Here is a 19,703-nt window from a genome sequence, read left to right as displayed (position 1 = left end):
AATAGGAGTGAGCTGTGGCTCACGAGGGTTCACACGTAGCACTGCTGTATAGTGACTGAATAAGAAAAATTGGAAATCGTAATTAGAAACTCCTGTTGATCTAACTACAGCCAGTTGTTGGCTGAAATACATTTCTTACTGCAAGTTTAATCAAGCTGTTCTCATTCACTGTTCGTACTTGTACCTACGAAAAATATGCACTATAATTCGTACTCAAATGCAACAATTTACTAAAATTCTACAACTGTCTTACTAAATTTGAATTTCATTTTTTTTTCATTTTTACAGCATAGCACTGTGTTGAAATAAAGACGTGATTTTTTTCAACTCTACATACCTTGCATGTATCTTGGACAACATGAACACATCATATGACTTCATTCCCCCACAATTCTTGACACTCTCTGGGTCTGTGCAGCTGTTGTTTCTTTAGTCCACAGAATTAGACGCTTACTTTTCACCCACACTTTTCGTCGTCTTTTAAACTTTTTGTTGGCTCTGTACTGTATCTCTCTTTTTCTTACTTTTTTTTTTATCTTTCTGGGCCTCCTGCCCATTCCCCCTCACTTCACTTCACTCCTCTTCTCCTCTCCTCTCATTCACCAAAGTGTTCAACGTCACCCTGCCGAAAAAAAAAAAAAAGTCTTTAATTAAGTTTACTGCTCTGGAGACTTATCCTCTCTCATCTCTCTCTCATCTTAAGTCCTTTCTCTCCCCCTTTGCGATTCTCTCAATAATGTTTTTCTCTTTCTCTCTACCCTTCTCTCTTCTCATTCACTATCACTTCTTTTCCAACATTCACTCTTCCTCTCTCTCCCTTCCTCTCCTCTTCTGCGTATCTCTCTCCGACTCCTCTTCATCCCACTCACGTGCTCATCAGGCAACTTCAAGCATTCTTCTTCTTCTCTTCTCCCATTTTCTCCTCGTCTGCTCTACAGCACTCGTGTTCCCAGGGCTCTGATTGGCACACAGCAGATGTTAAACAGCTGTTGTAGAGTAGATAGATTGCTCATTTTTGCCCGTTCAGCCCCCAACCCCCTTGACTCGCCTGCTCCCTGTCTGTCACTGTCTGTCTGTCTGTCTGCCGAGCTGTCTGTCTTTTCTGTGTGCAGAGCAGAGCACGACAAATCCCGTCTATATGGCCCTGTCTCTCTGTCTAGGTTGCTTGTCTCTTGGTATGAACCCACAACACTCTCTCTCTCTCTCTCTCTCTCTCTCAGCTGTTGCACAGTTTGGATTTATCGCTTCCCATGATAGATCACTTGCATGTACAGTCTGGCTTGTAAAAAAAACAACTATGTAGGTTGTTTTAGGGATGCAAACTTTAAATTAAGTTTGTATATCAAATAAGGCTGTCAAAGTTAACGCGAGAATAACGCATTAAAGCAAATTTGTTTTAACACCACTAATTTCTTTAGGACATTAATGTAATCGATCTTTCAGAGGTTGTGGCGGGCTCAGTTTTAAAGCTAGAGTGAAGATACTGGTATCATGTGAAACTATAAAAACCAATGGAATCCATTGGTACTAACCATGTCATACCAGCTTGTCGTGGTGAAGGGTAAATAACACTCCAAACTTACGCTAAATTTTGGTGAGGAAAAACTGTTATGGCCATTTTCAAAAGGGTCCCTTGACCTCTGACCTCAAGATATGTGAATGAAAATGTGTTCTATGGGTACCCACGAGTCTCCCCTTTACAGAAATGCCCACTTTATGATAATCATATGCAGTTTGGGGCAAGTCATAGTCAAGTCAGCACACTGACACACTGACAGCTGTTGTTGCCTGTTGGGCTTGAGTTTGCCATGTTATGATTTGAGCATATGTTTTATGTTAAATGCAGTACCTGTGAGGGTTTCTGGACAATATGTGTCATTTGTTTGTGTTGTTAATTGTTTTCCAATAATAAATACATATATACATGTTCATAAAACAAGCATATTTGCTCACTTCCATTTGATCAATTCTCGAGTGGTAAAAAAAATGGTTAAATTTAGCACCAAATCTGACTGGTTATGACATCATAGACTATCAATATGTTCTAAGCCCTTATACACTTCCACAATTGATTTCAATTAATTAATTTTATTTCTGATTTATGAGAACAACTTGACACAGCGTGACGTACACCACTTCTATGTGACATCTACTGTTGACCTGCTATCTAAAGACCCCATGTACCCCCAAAAAAAGACAAAAATGGTTCTATATGGGTCTCTTAGGGTTAATATTTGTGTCCTTGTATGGTTCTCCTCTATGCGGACATAAGTAAATAGTTCAAATGTGTGTTTTGCGGGCTGTTGGTGTAGTATTTATTTAATGGTGAACCAACAGTGGTAACTGATTTCATAAGGCAGACTGTGCAGCTGTAGCTGTTAGTTTTATAACTAACTGATCGTTGCGACGCAGAATGACTGTAAAGCTCAGGCCCCATATGTTAGCCTACATGACTGACTATCCAGTTGAGTGGTCAAGAGTAAAAAAGGCAATTTGGAAAATCAGTTTCAACCTGTTTCTCGTTATTGCACTGGAGTCAAATGGTCCAGTGAAAAGTAAAAACCACTGAGCGTGAAATCTAACAGGATTGCTTCATTGCATTCCTCCCATCATGCATACATCCTGCTCCGTCTTCCTGGAGGCGTTTGTAGGCTTGCCGCCATCCACACTATGCTGCTCTCTCTAATGGTGTTAGCTACTGAATAACATAATAGTTCAGAAGTGTCAAAACAACAAATCACTGAAGAACCGGTTCCTAGCTGTCCGATTCCCTGGCATCTCATTCCTCTGTGACAATCGATTCCTCTTATTGATGCTTTCCGACAGTTACGCATGCACAGTGACACAACGGCATACGCACGCTGTATCATGTTGCAGTTTGTTTGGGTCCCAAGCCATGGCGAAGAGAAAAAAACGCTCAAAAACATGGCGCTACACGACTACTTGTTCAAATAGGCCGCGAAGCGCCACGCTAAGTTAGTCGTCACGACAGCTGAAGCCTGGCTGTCTACACCAGAAACACATTTCTCCGTGCTGGTCAACAAGCGATTCTGCTCCTCTGCTGTTTACTATACAACTCTCTCTCTGTCTGCTTGTGTGTGTGTGTGTGTGTGTGTGCGTGTGCGTGTGTGTGTCTGCTCGTCTCTCGCTCTCTGTTTAGACACAACTGACATATATGTGGAATAAGTGCATAATTTAAAACCAACGATCACAAACAGCAGTGACACTCGGCTGTTTCTTATAAATATAAGTGGATGGATTTTTGAATGTGATAAGGACTGGGAGGGAATCGGAGGAATTAAAACTCCGGGAGAACAGCAGGGAGAGAGGGGAGGGAAGTAAAAAGCGTTTGTGGGATGCATATTTGATCATCTTATCAGAATCTGATCGTTTATATCACATATGATTCTGTATATCATTTATAGTACATTATCTGTGTGTTTTCTTGCCAGATACATTCGTGAAAGGTTCCATTGAGTTACATTATGATGCGTTCAGTAAAAATCAGTATTAAGAGAAGGTAAATTACAGTGACATCATGATGTGTTCAAATGTAATCTGGTAAAAACTTAATTTTTGGTAAGAAATTTGTATAAATCCAGTAGTTTGAAGAAGATGTTTTCACAACAATAATAAATAATAATATAAAATAATAAAAAATAGATAATAGAAAGGGAATTATGAACCTTTTAACATGATATATAAGCAGCTTATAATACATCATTAAAACACTACTGATGCCAAAATGTTTTAATTAAAAGCAAATATTTAAATAAAAATACAATCATTTATTTCCTAATCATTTGAATTGTGTTTTTATGTGTTTAATAACAGTACAGTACTGTGTACAGTACTCTCCCATCCCCGAAAAATAGGGCTCCCCCTGAAGTTACGGTGTAATTCGAACACTGTAATTTACCATGCATATAATGATTTTTGTGTAAATAATATTGAACATTGCATCTTTAAATCAGATCTAAAATGTTATTCTTTCATTTAGATAGATTTCTGAGTGGCAGGAAGTGAAGAAAGTTAATTTCAGACCCTGGCAGTGTATACGTACGACTCAATTAGCTGTTTGTTTAAATGAGTTTAAAGTGTACTGGCCGTCACCTTTTCTTGCAATATTCCTTTGAGGCCAATCATTTGTGTTTTTAGAGATTGTATGTTATCACTGTGGTTGGGGGATTATCTTCAGCAGCTTTTGAGCAGAGATCAAATACTAGAACATTATCAGAAAACTGTTGCCTTATGTCCTTTGTAATTTCCAGGAACAAACACCTCGACATTTATGAATCAGCTCCAGATTTTAAATTGTGATAATGCCAAAGCATTTCACTCTGGCTTTAATCTATTGTGCTACATGGACCAAACCTCAGAGATAACTCCTGCTTTAATCAACAAAGGTCAATATGAAGATATTCAGTAGGTTTAACTTTTGTTAATTTGTATTGCTAACTTACCAATTAAACTTTCAAAAATCAAGATGCTGCTTTTAGCTTTTGTAAAATGGTGTTAAGTGCTGAGTTTGATAAGGGAGTTGAAGTGTGGAGGGATAAAGTCAAACGATTTGTGCCGTGGTCAAAAGGGAAGCTTCAGTCCAGCAGTCTGAAAATCATTTTATAGCCTCCCCACATCTGTTCTCTTTACCTTATATCAGTGGTTCTCAAAACCTTTTCTGTCATTCCCCCCTTTGGAGGAAGAAATATGTATTTTTTGCATCATTTTAATTAGTGTTTTTTAAAAAGACCAATGTATTGATCAACTAATATTTAAAATAGAATAGATGGTTAAAATGTTTGCCATGGGTCCGAATTTAAAGTATCACACACTACCAGGGGGGTAGGATCACTCTGTCAGTCATTGTGAAGGAGACTCACGACTCATGTGCTCCGTCTATTTTTGTTTTACATGCAAATGAATTTGAACTTTCCTAAAATAATAATTATTTTTTCTTCAGATGACATAAATTATATTACTAATAATGGTTTGACAAGAAATAAGTTAACATGTTTCCATCTCTCATCTCTGACTACAAACATGCTGAAAATCTAATTTGATTTAATTAATAAATATAATACATGTAATATAAAAAATATCATATTTTCCAAAGTAAACGTCCCTAGAAATGTATGATTCAACTTTTTCCTCATGGTCTAGTGTTAAAATTGTAACCAAAAATTGCAATAAATCGTAATATCGAATCACAATGCTTGTAGAATCGCAATACTTAAAAAACGCAATACATATAGAATCGGCACCCCAGTATTGTGATAGTATTGAATCAGGAGATCGTTTATTGTCCCAGCCCTAGTGTTTACTGTTCCGCCGTGAAAAAGATTCCGACATCAAAACATGAATTGCACGTCACATTTTCCTCCGGTCACCGCACGCCCCACCTGTCATGCCTTTGCGCCCCATGACAGGTTTGAGCATCCTTTACTTCCTGCAATATATTCCTTCTTACTTTCACCTCCATGTTTGTCCTTTTAGTTACTGATTCTTTATTCCTCAAAAATATATTTCCTCCTTCCTCCCTGTACTGTTTTTCTTCCTTGCTTACTTTTTATACCAGTATCTTTTTTCTAGTTCTGCCCCATCGCTCCCTTTACTCCATCTGTGTTTGTTGACAAACTGTCTCCTGGTCACGACACCCGTCGATTTGAAAGGGGGCAGAAAAAGACTGAGCGGAAAATCTTTTACAGCCTCGACGGTTCTCTTTGATAGACGTCGGCACACCCAGAGGCCAATGGGGACAGAGATGGAGAGGGAGAGATTTCACCGAGGCGCTCGGACCGCTGTGTGTAAACACACTCTTATATCTGCTCTGGTGCTTCCCAGGAACAAGCTCACTTCCCCTGAAGTCATCTCTGGGTTGTGCATCATCACACTCCCTAACCCTCGGAGTTATTATTACCCTTACCATTCAAATCACACTGGAGACTTTGGGTTTCGTATCAGGCCTCAGCATGCTTTAACAGAACGCACAGACAAACACAAACAAATGTAACCTTCACCCTGCAGCTCTGATGCAGCGGTGCTGAACATTACGAGCCAAGATTGGGGCCGCAGCCGAGAATATATCTCTTAGACACCATCCCGCCTTTACAAATGTTTACAGGAGCATATTGTAGCCCACAATGTCTTTTTATTTTGAATTCAAGACACATCAGAGTTGTTAGTTGTGTGCTGTCTCTTTACACGTAAGAGCAGCAGTTCACAGGGAGGCCACACCCGCATAATCACTCCATAGAACATAAAAAGCTTTTTTTCTTTTTCACATCAACGTCAGGTTAAACAGAAAACAACACGTCCTCTGAGGACTTTGTCTTCAAGCACATAATTGCAAAATCTATTAACGGGATACTTTGTGTGTTTTCAAGTGGGGTTTGTATGAGGTATTTATCCATAGTCCAAGCAGACAGGAGTTACTGCACGGAAACAAAGCAATGTACCGCTGTGGACGGGGTCAGCAGCAAAACGTATTTTTCATATTATTTTAAGTGTACGCTATATTTAGAATACTTTTGCCGGTTTACCTTGCTGTGAGAAATCCTGTAATTCTGACTTTATTTTCTCTTCCATGACACAGCGTTTCTCCTGTCCTGCTGGCCTCGCTCACAGCAGGAGGTGAACTTAAAAATAAAAACATATATTCTTAATCATCTTTTTACTCTGAATTAGAGATGCTAATTTTGAAAATTTTTCTTAACCAATAACTGACCCTTGTTAACCGATTGTTAACTGTTAACAGACAAGATTTTTGCCTCGCATGCAGCGGTGCGCCAGCAGACAGTCCCCAGTTCACCCGTACGAGAGCGTTAACTTAGCAGCCACAGTGCTTCATGTAGTGTCGCGGACATGCAGCCACTTTTCCAGTAAAGATCTCCAGGTTGTCCGCTTTGTGTCTGCCCAGCGTAACGACACTCTATCTCCCCGGATTAACGATAGCAATTGTCCGACAAACAGTCGGCAACGTTAGCATCTGCAGCTCTGCTGGTAGCTTCGTGCTCACCATTGTCACACACATACGACCGTATATGTGCAACTTCAGCTAGTTAATGACAGACCGTGTGTGTGTGTGTGTTGTCGGTGGTGTTATAGTGGTGAACGTAGGTGTAGAAGACCGTGTGTGTACAGTTTATTTGTCGGTGAATTAATGCTACGAGGCTACAAGTCCTCCGCTCAAGCGAGCTATAGACGGGAGCCAACTTCCTGTATCTGTAACGCCGCCTCAGACTGTCTTAAGGTGGGCTCTTAAGTTGGACCAGCTTTTCTCCTTTAAGTGACGAGTTTTTCTCAGCTTTTTAATTAATTATTAACATGTCTTTTAACCGTTTTAACCGATAGCGTTAATCGGTTAAAATGCTTAATGTCAGTTAATGGTTAAACGGTTAATTATTAACATCCCTACTCTGAATGATGGGAGAAAGAACCGTTCGGGTTAAAACACAGGAGAGATTTCTGTATTTCTTTCTCTGAGCTCTTCTCACTGGTTTAAAGGGGATGTGGCTCAGTTGGAAAAAGCAACATTTAAATTGTAATGTGATGACAGGTGGTGGGTTATTTGGTTACCGTCAATAAAGGATGCACCGATCCAACTTTTTCAGTCCCAATATCGATACAGATACCTGGGCTTTGGGTATCGGCCGATAGAGATTATCGATTTGATCAGACCAGTATTTGATTCATTAGCTGTATGGCTCACTGTGTGGAGCTGACTGGGATCATTCTTTTATGTGCAAGGCAACATTAAAATAAGAAATCGTACACCAACAACTGGATAAAAAATCAACAAAATTAACCGGAATTACAATTCATGTGTAAACCTTTACATGACACAATTAAAATTTGAGTCTAAAATGTTTATAGTATATGAACATAAAACTGAATTGATTAGATCGGCCCCATTGATATTCGATCCAGCTATTTGAGACAGTATCGGCCTGATATCCCATCCAGTATCGGTATCAGTGCATCCCTACCATCAATCAAACATGATCACATTTGTGAATGTAGTCTGGTGGCTTTGAATAGAGCAATATGCTGGCTTCAGTCCACCACCAGAAACGCCTGTCTGAAGGCGAGGTAAAGCGGCAGCAGAAAAAATGTATTTTAGCTAACTAAAAAAACTGCCCACCTAAAAAAATTGTTTAAGTGTACGCTGTATTTCGAATATTTTCACCGCTTTACCTCGCCGTCAGACAGCCGTTTCTGGCGGGGAACTGATGTTGTTATATCACTGTCTTCAAAGCCACCAGACTCCATTCACAAAAACAGCAATTTTACCTTGCAGAACCTTGGGGTTATTGATCTACTGTACTGTATTTGACGTGAATACACTGACTATAAGGATGTATATATATATAGCAGAAACCTATGTCAGGTCATATGGGAAAAATGTCTTAGAAGGGCTTGGGAAAATAGCATTTTGATGCTAAAACATACATACTTTGACCAAAGTTTTAACGTTCTGATTTGAATACATAAGGAACACCACTGGGAAGCTAAAGAATGATATAAAAACCTAAAAAAAAAAAACACAAACTAATGGACCCGCCCTTTTAAATGTCTGATCCCTGCCTTGTCTACAGTGGGTTCCTCCCTGTATGATTGCTGAACATTAGTACTGACAGACACTGAAATGTAATGATATTGTTTTGGATTACTTAAAATGCTTGTGCTGTCAAACGTCATCACAGTTATATGCTCTTACCTATGATTGGCCAGTTATGCCACAGGAATAAGAAAAACATACCACCACACAACAAAATGGAGCCATCATCACATCATCATCATCATCATCATCATACAGCAGATGTGCTTGTAACTACCTTTAGCTGTTGAAAATTCAGCCCATTCAAAAAAAAAAAGTTTCAGAGATACAGTATATGGCAGCCAGTCTGATGTTGCTTATTGAATTGCCACAGCGTCGCATTCAACGCTTAGACAATGAGTTGCTTTGTTGTAATTTTCCGTCTATCAGAGGTACAGAATCTCAGGAGAAGGCATACCGGTGTTTTATCTAAAACTTATTCAGCAGTATCGGGCATAAAATAAAATATAGTCACAGCTGAGAGAAACAATGTAAAATGATAAAAACAACTGCAACAAAAGTTAAAGAATACAGAAGGGACAGATATGGAAATATAACATTTTTAGATTGAAGGAGAAACATATATTATACTTGTGATTTGAGGCCACGATTGTGAATCACTAGAATTTTACTGTAAATGTATTCATACTATTATATCCAAGGTTTAACCAACCAAATACAGAAATGATTACATGATAAGAGCAACACAGCTGCTACATAAACAGAGTGTATGATCCTTGAAAGTCAAACCCTGAGAAGAATTTCACTTGTGAGCTAAAATGTATGAACTCTGTCCCTGCTCCTGAGGTTGGATTTGTCTTGTTTTAATATTACATGGTGGTCTAACCACAAGCATTTGAGTGTGATCAGTATAGCTGTATTCAAAACTGCACATTGCATACTACTGACAAATGCAGTATGTAATAAAGTGCATATTGCATACTGTATTCCTCAGTAGTATGTAGTATGAAAAAAACAGCAGTGAGTAGAATTGGAGCAAATATGATTAAAAAAAAGTTATTTTTATAAAACAGTAACTATATCCTGACAGTAGTGCATGAAACAGGTAATCTGGGGAAAAATCAAGTGCCTCTGTGATCTCCGCTGTCCTCCGGTGCTCCTAATGGCATCTTGTAGTGTACTGTTTAGCTGTAAAATGATAACGTTTCAGACCCGGCAGCTGTGTTGAGATCAGTTGAGGAAATACCAAGCACTGACCACCTGCCGGAGCAAACTTTCTCTTTCTCAACAGAAGCAGCTGTTGTCAAAAAAACACTGGAGTTTTGCCTCATTGCTTCTATACTCTTTGCCGTGACTACCCGGCTGGCGAGGTAGCGACTCCAGCAGGCGCTAGCTAGCTGTCACAGCAGTTTGTGGAGCTTCTAAACTCCGAAAACATTGGCGCAAATGTTCGATTTGCCATCTAATGTTGTAAAACTGCCAATATTCAAAATCTACAGAGTTGATTTCTCGCCACAGAATTTTTCAGAAGTGAATCTAGTGATGAAATAGCTATGAAAAATGTAAAAAACAAGCCGTTTTTGGCTGCTGTTGTTGTTGTGACCATAGCCTGTACCCAGCCTGTTCCAGCGCTTTGCATTGTGGGATATAGTAGGTGAGGTATACTGGTTCCGATGCATAGGCTACTGGAGATTTTTTCCAAATTAGTATGACATCCGGGTATTTTTGGTAAACTGGAGATTTTGCTTTTGTTCGCATACTACATACTACATGCTACATTTGGGCCAAATCAGTACGTACTACTTGTACAGTATACGGCTTCAAATACAGTGCTAGTCTTTTTGTATGCATGTACAGTGTGTGTGTTTGTATGCATGTTTGTTTACCTGTTACAGGTGCAGAATGAAACACTCAGATATTTCCAGTTGACATTTTTTGGTGGCTAAAATAAGACTGTAGCTCACAGGGAGATAAGTAACCCACTGTCACCACTTCAGATTTGTGCTGTAAATCATTTTGCCAGTGTTAGTCCGTGTCACTTTTATTAAATGCTATGTTTCTCAGTCCGTATTTTCCCTTCTCACAGGTTGACAAGTGATGCGTGTGAAGTGTGGTGAAACACGGTGGCCGTGCAGCATTAGAAATGCCACCGCTCTCAGTGCGACTGGGATGAGGGATGATTAGCTGTTAAAGCAGCCTGCCCATCTTCTCCTAATGGCATGTTTGCACTGACCTTCTCCTTGACCTGTTATTGTAAACCACCGACACAGAGGGAGGTGGCATTCAGCAGCAGAATCCGCTGTTTTCTCCCCCTGTACTGTTGTGTGTTCTCCTTCACACAACTCCAATTTCCTTCCACAGAGATAATGGGCTCTGTGAGTCAGGGCACATCCCACCCTCTCTCTTTCAGTCTATGTCTCTATATCTCTCTCGCTCTCTTCTTCTCGCTTCATTTCTATCTGTCACTGCTTATTCATATACCATTCATTTCTTTCTCTGGCCGTCTTTGTCTCTGATTCTTTCAGTGAAAATCATCTTACTCTGTTTACTGACATGAAGCATTACAACATAGATTGAAAGTATACAGCATAATGCTGTCAAGGTGTTCGCTAAGGATGTGTTGAAGTATGTATAAAGGCTGGCTCACACTAAAAGATGTTTTAAATCTTAATAGATTTTGAAAATGTGAGAGACCCCACACGCCGACGCACCGAGTCAAACCGAGTCAAGCTCAAGCCCCAAGGAAGAGCGCCAGGCTTTGAAGCAAATTTCCGTAGTGGCCAAACGGCGGTACTACAACTTCTGTGTCCCATCACATGATGCCATTGGGCCCAAAAATACTTTTTCCCATAGACTTACATTGGGAAAGAGACGTCTGTAAATCAGCGAATCATTTGTTTTTAGGTAAATCAACTTCCCAGTATGAACACTCTAATAGCCCTTATTTAAATCATTAGGTCCTAAAAGTTGTAAAATGCACTAATAGCTGAATCCATAGTTATTTTCCTTCCTCTGGTCATGTGAATGAGACCCAGACCGAGGCTGGACGGCGGGCTGGGAGGCGGAGTAAAAGGAAACGCTACTGCGCCTGCTCTATGGGCCCAATTGATGCGAAAGATCACCGGATGATTCAGGTACTTTATCACTCGGCAGTCGAGCCATTTTGGCTTCATGCGCCACTGAGCAACTCTGAACCGGAGCCCATCTCCAACGCTGTATCCAGTTCTCTTTATACATCCATGGTCAAGCCAAGCCAGCACATGTGTATTGAAAAAAAGAGCTTTAGTTTAGTGTGTTAGCATGCTAACATATGCAAACTAGCACTAAAGACAAAGTGCAGCTGAGGCTGATGGAATGTCATAAGCTTCCTCTGGGGAACATGAATATCAGAACCAAATTTCATGACCTCCCATCCAGTAGTTGTAGAGAGATTTCAGTCTGAACCAAAGTCGTGGATCACCTGTGAGACATATCGATCCCTAGAGCTGCAAGAACAAGTAAAAACGAGTATATGTCTGGACCGTGTATGGTCAGTCTGTGAATTTGTGCTTAAATTGTTACACAAATAGTCAGTGGTCATGTCTATAATGTTAAATCCAGCGGTACATGTACACCAGGTCCGGGGAGGACACTCTGGGAAGTGCTGCTCCACTCAACTGGCTGTTCAAGCGGTGATGTACCCTATCGTGGAATGCACGATGCAGTCACTCAATGACAGACTTTTGCGTTTGTAGGGCTGGCCCTCTGCGGTCCAGCCAAAAAAAAAACATATTCTGAATGCAGTGTTTTCATTAACAAATGCACACAAACTGTTCCAAGTTGCTGCGACCTGCCGTCATCCTGTTCTGCTACTTTTCCTCGAGTGACCCCGACACTGTAACAGCTGACCAACATTTATATTGACTACTACTTCACAGCTTCTCCCTCTCTGCGGTAATCTCCCCATCTTTCTCTTCCAATCACACTCTCCTTTCTCTTTGTTTTTGTTCTGCTCTGTCTCATTTTGTCATCCCCCTCTCCCCTCCTCCTCCTCTCCTCCCCATTATCTTCCTGGGTGACCCCAGAGGTCTGTGCGCTGAGCTAACTTGTCATGAATCATTTGGTCAGCGGCTACTGAACATCCCCTCTCTTCCTGTGTGTCTTGCTCTTGTGATCACCCTGCCTCTCTTTTCTCTCTCTCTATCCATCCATCTCTCTCTTGTTCTCCCCCCTATCATCTCTCCCCCATGCCCGCCCTCTGTATTTGTTTTCCTTTTTCTCTTTATGATGCCGTCTGTCTTGCTTTCCCCTTTATTTGTCTTGGTTTTGTCTCCGACTGCAGGGCTGAGATGTGCATCATTTACGACACCATAACACCAACGCCACAGGAACTATACCATAACCACATAACCACAATTCAGCCATAAAATAAAATCCTTTTTATAGCAGTAGGCTGGCTGGAGATTAGGGTGGAGAATCGTATCGAATAAGCAGCACAAAGTGATGATATCAGAAGGACCTTTTATTGGGCTGTTTGCTCAAGTTGCACATTAATCTGACCTGCACTCTGTGTCAGAGGAATCATTGTCGACAATCTAAAATGACAGTTAATGAAAGAAGCAAACAAGTCATTACCGGCCTATCTGACAGTCTGACATTTTCTCTTAGCATTGAGAAATATTCACAATGAGTGATGGGGAGCAGTTTGAATTCTTTAACCAACTGGGCCTTGGTTGTTTGTTTGGCATGCAATGCAATGCTGTGCTAAGTGCACTAAAACAAACATTTTCTCAATGCAATGCAATCCCATTAGGGATGCACCGATACTAATACCGGATCAGATATCGGGCCGATACTGACTCAAATAGCTGGATTGGGTATCGGTGACAAAGGGGCCGATCTATTCAATTCAGGTCTATGTTTATATACTATACATATTGTAGACAAGTATTTTAAATCCCGTTTAAGGTTTGACCAATTATTTGCTGCATTAAAAAGGTTTACGCTTGAATTGTAATTCCTAGTAATTTTGAAGGTTTTTACCAAGTTGCTGGTGCACGATTTATTGTTTTGATATTTAAGTACTTCAGTAAATGTATATGTATGTATTTATTTGTTACATTTTGTTTTACAAAGTTAAGAAAATAGTGTTTGAGAAAAGCCTACTGTCTTAAATAGCTGGATTTGGTATTGGTGACAATGGGGCTGATCTAATTAAGTTTTATGTTTACATAGTATTTTCATTATAGACAGGAATTTTAATTGTGTCATGTAAAGGTTTACACATGAATTGTAATTCCTGTTAATTTTGACGATTTTTTACCCAGTTGTTTGTGTACGATTTCTTATTTTAATGTTGCTTTACACATAAAAGAATGATCCCAGTTATCTGTTAGCTCCGTTATTGAGCCAAGAGCAGGACTGTGCTGCCCACCGGCTGCTAACAGTTAACTTTATTCTCCTCCTGATGATTGTCTGACGATCGTCCTCGGGGTGACAATATGCCGTTAGTGTCGAGCCCTGATGGCACCTATGGTGCCTGTGGTACTATAGAAAAACAAGTACCCTCAGGTTTTCAGAATTTTGGCATCGACTTGGTGCCTGATAAGTATTGGTTCTCGTGACATCCTTAGAGGAGGAGGTGAATGAGCAACAAATACATTCACCTTCACCGCCAATGAGTCCCATGTAATACTATCCTGTGAAAATGTTTTCTCTGTTTGTGAAAAATAGTTGTTTTGATTGCTTTAATTATCCATTAGGTCATATTTTACCTAGAGGTGTCACAATACCAGAAATGTAGTAGTCGATACCAACACCAGTGGAATTCAATGATTCTCAATACCAATTCGATACCACGGTAAAAAACAAAAGTAAAACAATAAATCCCATGTACTTCAACATCCAATCCTTTACTACTGTTTACATACTGGTTTTGTTAGGAAGTTAAACAGGTCATAATTCCCTCTCCGTTATCTATTTTATATTGCTGTGAAAACATCTCCTTCAAACAACTGGATTTATTCAAGTTTCTTGCCAAAAACTACATTTTACAAGATTATATTTGAACACATCATGACAACGTCAGAATTTACCTTCACCCAATACTAATTTTCACTGAATGGAGCCTGAACACATACATACAATGTAAGTCAATGTCGCCTTCCGAGTTGACAGCATCAGGACGAGGGCTAGTTAACGTTAGCTGTTAGCAGCCGGTAAGCATCATCCTGCCGATTTCAACACAGATTTGTTGTTTGCAATGTAGGAAAATCAGGGGAAAAATACGGTGCGTCCCCTGGTCGTGTCAAACAACAAACACATTTTGGACGCCGTTAGTCTCGAGCCCTGACGGTACCTACGTAAGGTAAGGTAGAAAAACAAGTCCCATCACGTTTTCAGAATTTTGGCATGGACTTGGTACCAAAGTATCCTTAATTTTACCTGTTAAACTTGATGAGCATGGGAGGCTTGTCCTCCCTTTTTACTTTCATTTTTTTACATTTAATTTTTTGTTCATTTCCCAGGTGGTGCTTTCAGACAGCGAGTGGTTGCTCACATCATTGCATCGCATAGTTTTCTGCTGCTTGTGAACATGCACAGCTCCTTGCCACTGCATGTGGAGTTTATGATGGTTCAACTTGCAGCCACGGCTTGCTGTGTGTCAGTGGAAACCACAGAAACTACAGTGAGGGAAACGATACACAAGCTGGTTTTAAAGTATCTGATTCCCTTGAATGATTCACCTCTTCATCAGCAGGCAGATCAATGAAGAGAAACTGTCCTGGAAACTGTATTCAAAGTCTAATCATCCCAACTGGGACAATAAACAGCATTTATGATACTAGTTAGCAAAATTTGCAATATTAATCATGTCTTACCGCTTAAAAACTTCCTGTGGTGTACAGGCTGGTGAGATCGGAGGAAGCTGGGCAGCCAAATGCACCCTGCAGCCGCAGTGGCAACCGCTCACTGACTGAAAGCACCCTAAAGCTTAATGTATAGCAATCATAAAAACATAATAAACAGTACATGCCATTACAAGACACACTCCTGACCTATAAAACAAAAGCTGTGTAGTACAGGAGGCGTTAGGGGAGAGATATAGTATTAGCTTAATTTGAAAATAATGTGTATTTTCTCGACCTCAGCATGCATTCAGCAGATCTCCAAGGTTGCAGGTGCACTGAGGTGCCCTCACGCAAGGCCCTTATCCCCCAACTGCCCTGGAGCAAACAGGTCAGACATGACCGTATACTGGGCAGCTTCCAGGTGTGAATCTGTGTGACAGTGAAGCAAAAAAACAGCATTGCTCTCAGTGAAACTAGCATGGGTCCAAAAAAGATTTAAAAAAATCATACAAATTGTATATATGAGGAAGTATAATCAATCAGCTGAGTTGTCAGCACTGACCCTGTCCCAATTCAGCGGCGAGTCCACCTCTGACTGGTGAGGTGTTTGTCATGGTCACTGCACCTGTCAGTGCAGCAGTTTCTCTGTGGCGACACGTGCACACTGTCTGCTGCCACTGATGTGTACTGCTGTGGACTCGTCCTCAAACAAGTTTCCATGGCACTTCGACAAGGTAGTTTGTACAGATGGTCCGATACCATTTTTTCCTTCCCGATATCAATTGTAATATCTGAACTTGCGTATCGGCTGATACCAATTTCCGAATCTTCACTGTAGCTTAAACACTGAGCCTGCTATAACCTCCAAGAGGTCGATAGGGTTAATGCGTTAAAGAATATAGTGCAGGGCTCTAGACTGCGACCAAAATGATCGCATATGCAACCTTTTTTTGGGAGTGTGCGAGTTAAATTTTTACCTAGTCGCATTTGTGCGAGTGCATGATCATTACTATTTTAGTAACACGGTAAGAGCGTTGGATATTGCAGATGAAAGCAGTCCTTTTTGCTCCTCACTGGCGCAGTGGCACTAAGTGGCATTAAAACGAATTTGCATTAACGTGTTATCGCATTAACTTTGACAGCCCTAGTATATTTTTATTTCTAAAGAGAAAGTAGTTAAACTTCTAGCTAACCTCTGTACCCTTCTCCGTCTTAGGTCTGGTAGTTACGAGCTATGCTCCATCATGTGGTTGCTGTTTAATGTACACCAGGTTTTGACAGATGTGGGGAAAACTGCATTTTCATACTGTGCACCTTGAGCATGGAATAATCTACAAAAATATCTAAAATTAGAAACATTTATTTATATCCATTATTGAATTTAATGGCAACATAAAGAATGTGGTCATGGAGGCATGTGCTTGTTTTTCTTGAGAGGCCACCGTGTTAAACAGCTGATCTTCTACATCATGTTGTATTTGAATGTATTGTGATTTTGTACTGCTGCTACCTCAGCTAGGTCTCTCTTGTGAAAGATATTTTTGATCTGAATGGGACTTCCTGGTAAAGTAAAATAAACAAATGTAACCGGATGTTTGCAGAATGCAGAGTGCAGAGCTTAGTGCAAAAAAACACATGTCGACCAAAACCACCTTCCTCTTGTTAAATTGCAATCTGACGTGGGTGGGTGCAAAAACTAGTCTCCAACAATCAGTTACACAACAGTTGTATGTGCAGGCCGTGGTGGAACTGTCTCTAATTTACAGAATAAGCCACTGCATACAGTTTTCTGCTGCTTATCACACACAGGCGTGTCAGCACGCACACATGCACACACATGCCTCTGCTCAATCAGACCAAGGCAGATCCAGGGATTTAAGGGGACCACCAAGATGCTACCTACCTCACACATACAGACAATGGAGGACCACCACAGTGTGAGCAGGTGGAGGGCTTTGCCAGATGGCAGCTCTTCTGTTCCACTGTTATGCTCAGAGAGACGCATACACACACACACACACACACACATAGCCCTACCTTCACACACAGATACGTCCAGAAACCCACGTTTGTTCAGTGGCAGCACAAATCCCACACACACCAGCACACACACACGCACAAACACACGCACACAAACACACACACACACAAACTTTTAATACTCAACGTGGGAGTGGGCAAATATGCTTGCTTTATGCAAATGTATGTATATATTAATTATTGGAAACCAATTAAAAACACAAAAGAATGACAAATATTGTCCAGAAACACTCACAGGTACTGCATTTGGTATAAAATTATGCTCAAATCATAACATGGTAAACTGCAGCCCAACAGACAACAACAGCTGTCAGTGTGTCAGTGTGCTGACTTGACTATGACTTGCCCCAAACTGCATGTGTTAATGCATTAAAGAAATTAGTGGCGTAAAATGAATTTGCGTTAACGCGTTATTATCGCATTATTATCGTTGTTATTGCGTTATCATCGCCTTATCGCATTAACTTTGACAGCCCTATTTTCAGCATTGTGTAGTTTTTTTAAATACAGTATGTGTGACGTTTTTTTTTTTAATTTTAGAACCTAGAGGAGCTTCTCAATAGCTTCTCTCGAGTGTTAATGTGTGTAAGTACTGTATACGATGGCTGCAGACTGCTACAAGTATTCACAGATGAAGAATTGTTCCAATGTAACAACCTTGGCATAGTTGAGAACAGCTGAAGTGTAAAGTACAGCAGGAATGATAAATTGCCAAAGAGGCATAAATGACAAATGTGAAAAAATCAGTTTGACAAATAGCCTTGGCAGCTTATGTTATTGTCAGCTCGGTGTGTGTGTGTGTGTGTGTGTGTGTGTGTGTGTGTGTGTGTGTGTGCGTGCGTGTGCGTGTATGTGTGTGTGTGTAATGGAGAGAGAGAGGTTGGTTATGGAGTGCAGTGTGTAGAAGTGGTAGCTGAGGACGTTTGATTGCAGTTGGAAGGAATTGAATACGCCATTAATTACCGTAATACCCATTACCAATATCCCAGACATATATAACATTATATGTTATAATATTTGATGTGAGAAGTGTGTAACAAGAGCTACTTGTGAGGAAAAGAAGCCGGAGAATAGACAGCAGTCTTGTGGTTGAGCTGCACTGACAGCAAAATGCTTAAATACCAAAACAAATGTGGAGTCAGTAGAACTTGTAGCAGTTGTGTCATGGGCTGCAAACAGAATATGTAGCAAGCCGAGATAGAAAGCAGTTCTACGTTGTGGTCTGTAGTGTGTTCAGAGAGAGCTGTAGGCTGCATAAGATGTTGGTGAACAAAACTGACAGCTGGCGATAGTTCTTTGGTTCTTTTGTGATTTGCTGCACTCTTCAAGTTCATAAGAATCCCTTTTAGCATTGTTGAAGGTGGAGGTCTTCACAGGTACAAAAATGTTGGACCCGATCTGCAGCCTGGTCTCACTCCCAGGGCGTCAAATACCGACGCTTGGGCAGTGGCTCGTGACGTCTTGATACTGATGCACAAGGCACGCTTTACAGCCAGACTGACCTCCCGTGTGAGCAGCGCGTGTGTGTCGCAGAACCTGTTGCTTTTTATTTTTGCGTCCATGTTAACAGATTTATGTTTATGTTTTTTGTTTCACCCATATAAAAAGACAATAAAATGCAATGCACATGAAAGGAATGTACAATACATGTTAGGGTGTGGTAGAAACCATTAAATGGCTTATATAAAAAAGTTATTTTTAAATCAACACTTCCTGCTTCTGTTTCAAAATAAAAGCCCTCTAGCATTTTTTCTGTGGACAGAATTCCTTCATTTGTTAACACAAGGCTTTTATTCTGAAATATTTGCATGACATTGTTGTAGAACATGCAGTGACTTGCACGGCTCCATGAATAAATAAAGTACCGGGTTTTAATTGTGGATTATAACTATTATTTAGAAATGAGCACACACTTCTTAACCTTTTCCGTCTAAAATAAATATAAATTACATTTATAATGAAATGGAATGGCCATTATGCAAGGCAAACTCTATGTAAAAATAGAGAGCTGGCTGCAGCTCAGTAGCAGAGACGCTGCCAGTGTGGATGCCACACTCGTGAGATACGCAATAGTTCAGCGAGGCAGCTGCCACGCGCTGCTGACGTACCCAGTCTGGCCCAGGCGTCAGTGTCTCTGAGGCGCACCGGGCTTTCGAGTAACTCCAATTTAAACCCATCCTCGTCATTATTAGATGCTCAGAACAACTGATGTAGTATAAAGAGAGAGAAGTCCTCTAAGGGCGGATGTAAGGGGAGGTGGATGGGACAAATAAACA

The 19,703-nt window shown here is 40.5% G+C and overlaps 2 long non-coding RNA genes across 4 annotated transcripts; one reads left to right on the top strand and one right to left on the bottom strand.

Moving 5' to 3' along the window:
* Positions 1–415: 415 nt before the first annotated feature.
* LOC119494015 lies at positions 416–1,911 on the bottom strand. Of its 3 annotated transcripts, XR_005208086.1 has the most exons (3): positions 1,850–1,894; positions 870–955; positions 416–622 (listed from the first exon to the last, which is right to left on the bottom strand). It is a non-coding gene; the product is annotated as an uncharacterized LOC119494015 (long non-coding RNA). The 3 variants fall into 3 exon arrangements; XR_005208085.1 differs by lacking the exon at positions 870–955 and having other exon boundaries at positions 1,850–1,911; XR_005208084.1 differs by lacking the exon at positions 1,850–1,894 and having other exon boundaries at positions 870–1,461.
* Positions 1,912–13,502: 11,591 nt separating this feature from the next.
* On the top strand, positions 13,503–13,891 carry LOC119502018. Its single transcript, XR_005210005.1, has 2 exons — positions 13,503–13,534; positions 13,814–13,891. It is a non-coding gene; the product is annotated as an uncharacterized LOC119502018 (long non-coding RNA).
* Positions 13,892–19,703: the final 5,812 nt, after the last annotated feature.

Source organism: Sebastes umbrosus, chromosome 1 (assembly GCF_015220745.1).
Source record: "Sebastes umbrosus isolate fSebUmb1 chromosome 1, fSebUmb1.pri, whole genome shotgun sequence".
Classification (NCBI taxonomy): domain Eukaryota; kingdom Metazoa; phylum Chordata; class Actinopteri; order Perciformes; family Sebastidae; genus Sebastes; species Sebastes umbrosus.
Note: the sequence above shows the minus strand (reverse complement) of the source record. Positions and strands in the feature narration are given on the sequence as shown.